Genomic DNA, 8,298 nt, shown 5'->3' on the forward strand with positions numbered 1-8,298 from the left:
TAAATGAGGCAGAAGAATTAGTAGATATAGAAGACCAAATGATAGAGAATAAAGAAGCTGAGAAAAAGAGAGGTAAATAACTACTGGATCACGAGGGGAGAATTTTTTTTTTTTTTAAGATATTTTATTTATTTATTTGACAGAGAGAGATCACAAGCAGGCAGAGAGGCAGGCAGAGAGAGAGGAGGAAGCAGGTTCTCTGCTGAGCAGAGAGCCCGATGCGGGGCTCGATCCCAGGACCCTGAGATCATGACCCAAGCCGAGGGCAGCGGCTTAACCCGCTGAGCCACCCAGGCGCCCCGAATTTTTTTTTTATTTGACACAGAGAGAGAGATCACAAGTAGGCAGAGAGGCAGGCAGAGAGAGAGAGAGGGGAGAAAGCAGGCTCCCTGCGGAGCAGAGAGCCTGATGCGGGGCTCGATCCCAGGACCCCGGGATCATGACCTGAGCCGAAGGCAGAGGCTTTAACCCACTGAGCCACCCAGGCGCCCCACGAGGGGAGAATTTGAGATATAAGTGATACCATAAGACAAAACAATATTAGAATAATTGGGATCCCTAAGAAGAAGGAAGAGAGGCGGGGGATGGGGGGCAGAAGGTATATTGAAGCAAATTATAGTGGAGAATTTCCTTAATTTGGGGAAGGAAACAGGCATCAAAATCCAGAAGGCACAGAAACCCCCCCTCAAAATCAGTAAAAATAGGTCAACACTCTGACCAATCTAATAGTAAAACTTACAAATCTCAGAGACAAAGAGAAAATCCTGAAAGCAGTTCAGGAAAAAGAGGTCTGTAACCTACAAGGGCAGAAACACTAGATTGGCAACAGACCTATCCACAGAGACCTGGCAGGCCAGAAAGGGCTGGCATGATATATACAGGGCACCAAATGAGAAAAATATGCAGCTAAGAATACTTTATCCACCTTGGCTGTCATTGAAAATAGAAGGGGAGATAAAAAGCTTCCAGGACAAATAAAAACTAAAAGAATTTGCAATCACCACACATCCCTACAAGAAATATTGAAAGGGGTCCTCTAAGCAGAGAGAGCTTAAAAGTAATATGGACCAGAAAGGAACAGAAGCAATATACAGTAACAGTCACCTTACAGGTGAAACAGTGGCACTAAATTCATATTTTTCAATAGTTATCCTGGATGTAAATGGGCTAAATGTCCCAATCAGAAGACACATGGTGTCAGACTGGATACTAATTAAAAAAAAAAAAAAAAAAGACCCACTGATATGCTGACTTCTCAGTCTTCTCATGGCTAGAATCCTGATTGGTCTGGGAAACCAAAATGGGCCCCTGCCTCAGAGAGTGATGATGACTACGAATAGCCAGTCTGTCTGAAAGGTTTCTGGGAAAGATTTTGCTCCCTGGTAAAAAGAGACACATGATAAATTACCTTGTGTTCTGCCTTTGGACACAGTCATGTGAGAATGGGACATATGGAGCTGCTGCAGCCATTTTGCCCCCATGAGGGCTGATACTGTAGACACCGAGAAGAACGTGATTGATGACAGGAGGAGGGTGGGGGGTGTGCTTGATGTTATCAAGGGCCCTCTGACAAGCCCCGCCATCTCTTGACTTCTTGGTATACAAGTGATAGTAATATTTCCTCACTGCTGAATCTGTTGTAGTTTAACTCTGTTACTTTTAGCTGAAGATGTTCCAGTGAATGCAGTGTATACTTTGTGCCCGAGAGAACCTAACCTAGATCCCATCTGTGCTTTTGCTGTGGATGTGGTGCCTTCCACCCATCACTCTCCAGTTCCTTCTAGGCAAATACCTCCTGGGAATTCAGTTTCTGAAGGGCCGTGGAAAGAATGTCCTTGTGGTAGACAGGATCCCCTGTTATGCACCCTCACCATAAAGATGACACCTCCCTGCCATTATCGTGTGATTCGTCCATGTTCCTCACTGACTTCGGGCTTGGTCATGGGATTTGCTTTGGCCAAGGGGAGCAAAGGAGCATACATGTCGATTCCCACCTCTGAGCAGAAGTTTTAAACGAGAGTGCATGGTTAGGCTTGGCTTCTTCGGCTCTTGTGTCCTCTGTCACAAGACATGTCCCAGCTAGAGGCTGCTCCTTCCACTGGGATACCAGGATGCAAACTCAGCAGAGCCCAGAAGATTCTCAGCTGACCCCCAGCCCCCAGGTTATGGGAAGAAGGAAGTGGTTGTTGTGCTAAGCCTCTGAGCTCCTGGGGTTGTTTTTTGGCACTGCAAAGCTGATGAAATCCTCAGGTGGGCGTTAGGGAGGTTGTGCTGGCTTCAAGACTGGGTCAGGCGTGGCTGCCCAGAGACACTATTTCTCTTCTACTTCTGTGTGTCAAGAATCCCTGTGTGATTGTCCATCATGGTCTCTTTTTAGGCTTCAGAGTTTTGTTCGCTGCTTGGTTAGTGAGTGATTGACTCTGAGCAGGGCAGCATGAAACCGAAAGTGAGATTCTCAGAGTTCATCCGGAAGGCGGGGCAGGAAAGCAGCAGGTGTCACACTTGCTTAACCTCCACTCCCTGGTGTCTACTCCGAGTCCTCCTGCTTATAAAGGAAAATCTACGGTGAGTGGCTCCCTCAGTCTGCGTTGTTGGTCTTGGGGAGAGTGGGCACCAGCTGCTATTTTGAAAACTCATATGAAAATTCCATTATTATAAGAAAGCCTGCTTTCTCTGGGGGTCTATGAGGTCTTGGCCAAGGGGCTATGTGCTGTCTGTGTCCACACGGCTCCATCGCATGCCTGGCTTGTAGGGATGGGGAGGCATGGTGAGTGATACGTGAAGGGAGCTGGGTCTTGTTCTAGAAGCTGTGTCTGTCTGGGCCGTTAGGGCCCAGCTTGCTCACACTCCCTTCACAGAGAAGCCTCTATTCGGCAAGGCTTGGGGAGGTGAACTAACCCCCACTCTGCCTGCCTCTGCTCCTGCCCAGGGTTTAGAGCTCCTCACTTCCTCCAACAGCACCTCGGTCGCTCCCCTTCCTTCTACCGTCCTTCCTCTGAGGTCCGGACCAGTCCCACCTATTGGGTCATCGAAGTAGCAGGAAGCCTCAGTTTCTGTTCTGTGGTTTACCTCTGGAAGACACAAGATATGTCTGTACATTTATTCCAGGAAATGGAACAATTCCTTTTGTCTTATAACCTGGAAAAAGAAAGGCTGTCTGGAAGGGAACTCTGGAAGGGAACTGTCCTGTGTCCTCATCCAGATAGGGGACAAGCTCCGAATTTGGCTCCTGGTGACAGTGCCCTGGCTGTGCCCTTCTGTATTTAGAGATGAAGTAAATTGACGTCTTGTGTTCACCACTCCCAGGCCTGATGTGCCCCGGCTGAGAGAAGGGAGTCGCTGGGCCCCATGTCCCTGCCCCGTGGACCCTCCAGCCCCTTTTCCATGCAGAGTCCCTCTGCCCCCCCATTCCAGGCCAGACCCTTCACTGGATCCTGGAGAGGAAGGAGCCGGGGGGGTTGGGTGGGGGTAACATACAGGATCCTGCCCCAGGGGAGCTCAAAGCCCAGAGGGAGGTGCAGATAGACACAGGGAATCCCAGCAGGACACGATCCATGCAGAGGGAGGTACAGGTCCCAGGGACCTGGGGGCCCAGAGAGTGGCCGCTGAGGCAGTCTGGGGCCCTGAGGGCAGCTGCTCAGAAGGATGCTTGATGTGGGGGAGAAGAGGAAGGGAGGGGGTGAGGAGGTGACTGTGACTCAGACAGCCAGATATGCAGAAGACCAGAGGCAGGAGCCAGCTCTGTGTTGAGGTGAAGGGCAAGCCAGTCAGCCTGGGGGCAGAGGGCGAGGAGGGTGAGGAGGGATGAGGAAGGGCTGGTCAGCAGAGCCTGTGAGCTGCCCAAAGTGTGTGCACTGAGCCCTGAAGCCATGGGAAGGTCATAATGAGATGTGCCCCTTGAGAAGGCCACAGTGGGTCTTGGGGAGACTGGATGTGGGGTAGCAGGGACAGGAGGCAGGGAAACTTGTCAAGAGGCTATGGGGTCATGGAAGCAGGGACAGGGGCTGCCCTGAACTGTGTCAGAGGGTGGGAAAGAGATGAGGAGGAGAATTCAGGAGAAAATTCTAGAGCTAGCATTGACTGGACTTTGTGGCTGAACACAAGTGGCAGGGGTGGAGGTGGGGTGGAGGGAAGGGGTGTTTGAGGAAGATGGTGGACTTAGGATGGCTCTCTTTTGGGATTGGGAAGCCTGAAATGAGGGGTTGGAGAGTAGGATGTCACTGTCCAGATCAGGAACATAGAAGAAGAGGAACAGAAAAGGCATTGATCCTTGCGGCTGGGGTGTCCTGGGTCGAATACTGACATCAAGGAATGGGGTCTGGAAGACAGGGCCATGGGACCACTAGTGGGAAATGTGGGCAGAGGAGGGACCCAGCTCAGCCTTTTCACACAAGTGACCTTGAACAAATCACCATCCTCCAGGACCCCAGTTCCTGCCTCTGAACAAGGGGAGATAATGCTTCTTTCTCGGGTTGTGCAGATGGGAGGGCTGGTTGGCAGAGGTCCACCCCCTGCCTACAGCTCTGTGGCCCACAAGATCCCGCTCCTTGACCGAGCTGGCTGTTAGGACCTCAGCCAAGACAGAAGAAAGACATCCCAAAGCCAGGAGAGGATCTAAGAGAGGGCCTTGACGTGGGCGTGGACACCATAAGCAGGACGGGTGCTGGCTTGTGGTCAGTCTGCAAGGAGGGAAGGGGCTCAGCATGGACTCTCCAATGTTGCCTTGGCCGGCTGTGGTGCTAGGATAGGTCAGAAAGATGCTGGGACATACGTTGTCATGACAACATATGTGCAGAAACACAGCCACACATGCACGTGCGTGTGAACGCACATCTGAATGAATGTGTACTCCCGACTTTTCCACGACTTTTCCTTTTCCACAACTCGGAGGTGGGAGAGTGGGTTGTTTTTCCCAGACTCCAATGTCTGGCACCTGTGCAAAGGGAGGCAGCGGGGCCAGGCATCCCTCATGCGACAAGCGCTCACACCTCACTGTTCTCCCCACGCGCCGATGGAGCAGGCCAGACGCCAGACCCCGAGACCGGCTGGAGATTTTTCAGACTGGCTGTAAGCACGGGGCCAACCACATGGGGGATGGGAGCGTGGCCCCTGCAAACGGGGAAATGTTTTCTGTTTAGACATCAACGCTTGGGTTTAGAAGCATGAGCAAGTGCCTACTTGTTCTTTCCTATTAAGCCCCTTGAATTCTTTGGAAATAGAAAATTCTGGACCTTTATTCTCTACAGGATGAGATTTGGTGTACATCAACTGAATTGCATTTGTTTGTTTGTTTGTTAAGGCAAGCCCTCGCGTGGGTCCCAAACAGAACTTGTTTGCAAAACGGTCCACACAGCGTCAGCCTGGCCCCATGGAGACACCGGGCCCTTCAGAATCTGTGAGTTCTGCTTCTGACTCCTGGTGCCACAGCGATGCCTCCCAGAGTCAAGAGTGTGTCTGTCTTCAACTCCCAGTAGGTTCTTCACATCCTAAAGCAACCGGGTCAACAACCCCATGACCAGCACCAGCTGTGGCGTGTGTGGACAAGGTCATCAGTTCTGTGAAGGAGAAGATCTTCGAACGGAGGGCGTCCACCTGTCTGGAAAGTGATGGTGAGTACTTCATCACCGATCTGAGATGTGTCCTCACAGGGGAGATGCCAACTCCTAGGGTTCTGCTCGTGCCGGGGGAGGGGCGCTGGCAACCTTGGGGGGGGGCAGATTAGTATCTCTCACACTTCCAGCAGCCACCATTCGTGGACTTCCAACTCAGTATGAGGCATTTTAAGTGCTTGTGACTCCTAAAGTCACCGCCATCCTGCTGGATTGATGGGACTGCCCGTACCTTTCCATGTGAGCACGCTGAATTTGTCCAAAGCCATGACGTCTAAGCTCGCGGAGGCAGCGGGATTTGAGCTCAGGCTGTATGCTTCGGGAGCCGCGTTCCGGGGGAGAGTCATTGGAGAGCCCCGAGAGCCCGCACTGACCAGGAGACAGGAAGAGCTGGTTCTGACTCTGGCACCCCCAGCCCAGCTCCATGATCTCTGAGAAGTTACTGGGCCAGTCTGCCTGGCTTTCTTCTTATCCTGTCTACATCACAGGGTTTTTACAGGCATGAAGTGTGTGGGAAAGTGCTGGAAAACGGACAGGGCTGCTCACATGTGAGCCTCACAGCCCTGTGGAGTGATCAGAGCAATGACGGACCATCCCCATTCTATACTGGACGGAGCTGTGGCTCAGAGAGGTCCCAGAACCTACCTGACACTCATCAGCATAGATCCCGTCTCCTTGAGTCTGGCACATTCTCCACTCTCCCTCCTGCTCTTGCTATGTACTGGGGTCTTGGCTCCCTAATTTTGGGTGTCCTCACCTTCTCTGGCATTGTTACTTTTCCCTTCCCTCTACCCCGCCCTCCCATAGCCTGGGTCCCATCCCTCAAGCCTGGCTCTCAGCGGTCTGGTCACTAGTCCCTACCGAGGGCTACACTGGCCCGGCATGAGGCGACTTCTTTCCTGGAGAAATTTCATTTGTCAAAGGGTATGGAAATTTCCAGAGTGTTCAAGGCCTGAGATAGTTATTCTCAATCCTGGTTGCATGTCAGACTCTCCTGGGAGATCTTAAAAATATTCTGAGGCCCAGGGCCCACACCCAGACATTCCGATTTCATCGCTCTAGGGACCAGGAACAAGCATGTCTGAAGAACTCCCTGGACATCGGGAATATGCAGTCAGGGTATGGGTGGAAGTAGCTGATCTTACTTTGAAAGTGTTCGTGTCTTAGCCCAGGAGATTGCTTTCGAATGTATTTTAGCTTCAACTTCATTTTTACCAGTGTCTTTAATATTTAAGTAAAGAAAGCAAGGTTCTTTCTCTCATCCTTTCATGAATTAATTAATTGAACGAACTTTGAATGATTATCATCAATGATTACCTTCCACGGACTAATTTTTGTTTTAAGTCTTTTTTTTTAAAGATTTTTTATTTATTTATTTGACAGACATAGATCACAAGTAGGCAGAGAAGCAGGCAGAGAGAGAGAGGAGGAAGCAGGCTCCCTGCTGAGCAGAGAGCCCAATGCGGGGCTCAATCCCAGGACCCTGAGATCATGACCCGAGCCGAAGGCAGAGGCTTTAACCCACTGAGCCACCCAGGCGCCCCTAAGTCTTTATTTATTTAAGTAATCTCTACATCCAATGTGGGGCTCGAACTCATGACTCCAAGATCAAGAGCTGTATGCTCTTCTGAGTGAGCAACCAGACGCCCCTGTGGACTAGGCTTTTTTTCTTTTTTTAAGTTGGGTTTATTGAGGTTGCTAAAAAGGAACCAAAATGTGTCACTTAGAGTTCCTAAACTGGGGCTTACTACCCAATTTAATTGCAGTTTGTCTTTTTTTTTTTTTTTAAGATTTTTATTACTAATAAAACCACCAGAAGTGTAGAATGCAGTTTCAAACTTCCAAACCACTCTAACAACAGCAAAAAAAGTGGGGAGGGTGATAAAGATTTCATCAATCCCCCAGCAAGCAAGGAGGCTGAAAATATGGGGGGAAACTAGCCCAGGAAGTGGAAAACACAAAATAAGACGGTATACATAGTTCCCCACATACCAGGAATCACAGTGGGGGAACCGTGGCCAGGCATGTGGCCAGGCACTGGGCCCTCCTGCGAGAGCTCGTTTCCAGCCTTCCTTCCCCCCGTGGCCCCGTGACCTATTGCTGGTGGAGGAGATGCGAATTTACACAGGGTGTGCCAAGCCTAGGCCAGGGCTTCTGAAAGCAAGTGGGCCTCGTCCACATTCCCTAATTATTTTCTCAGTGACCGAAACCTAGGGATGGTGGCAGCCGAGGTTCAGCCCCCCAGATGGTGCCGGTGCCTTGGGAATGCGGGCACCGTGGCTGGGACCCTCCTAAAGGTCCACAGGGAGCAGAGCTGCACCCCTGACCGGGGACCATTTTCCCCAGAACTATTAGATGAGAAGGAAACACATGTCTCAATGCTTTAAGCCACTGTTGTTGTTGTCTTCGCCTTTTAAAAGATTTTATTTATTTATTTGAGAGACAGAGCTTGAGCAGGGCGGAGGGGGCGGGCAGAGGGAGAGGGAGAGCGAGACTCTCAGGCAGACTCCCTACTGAGTGCAGAGCCTATCATGGGGCTCGATCTCATGACCTTGAGATCCTGACCTGAACTGAAACCAAGAGTTGGATGCTTAACTGACCGAGCCACCCGGGTGCCCCTTAGCCGCTGTACCTTTGAGTGTCCTTGTTAGGCTGCTCCCCCTGCCCCCTGTCTAGGGCCTGCAGGAGG

The 8,298-nt window shown here is 50.9% G+C and overlaps 1 long non-coding RNA gene across 1 annotated transcript; it reads left to right on the forward strand.

Moving 5' to 3' along the window:
* Positions 1-2,510: 2,510 nt before the first annotated feature.
* LOC111150243 lies at positions 2,511-6,875 on the forward strand. Its single transcript, XR_002640793.1, has 2 exons — positions 2,511-2,565; positions 5,300-6,875. It is a non-coding gene; the product is annotated as an uncharacterized LOC111150243 (long non-coding RNA).
* The last annotated feature ends 1,423 nt before the right edge of the window (positions 6,876-8,298 follow it).

The sequence above is a fragment of the Enhydra lutris genome, unplaced genomic scaffold, assembly GCF_002288905.1.
Source record: "Enhydra lutris kenyoni isolate GAN:26980312 unplaced genomic scaffold, ASM228890v2 scaffoldscaffold22, whole genome shotgun sequence".
Lineage (NCBI taxonomy): Eukaryota > Metazoa > Chordata > Mammalia > Carnivora > Mustelidae > Enhydra > Enhydra lutris.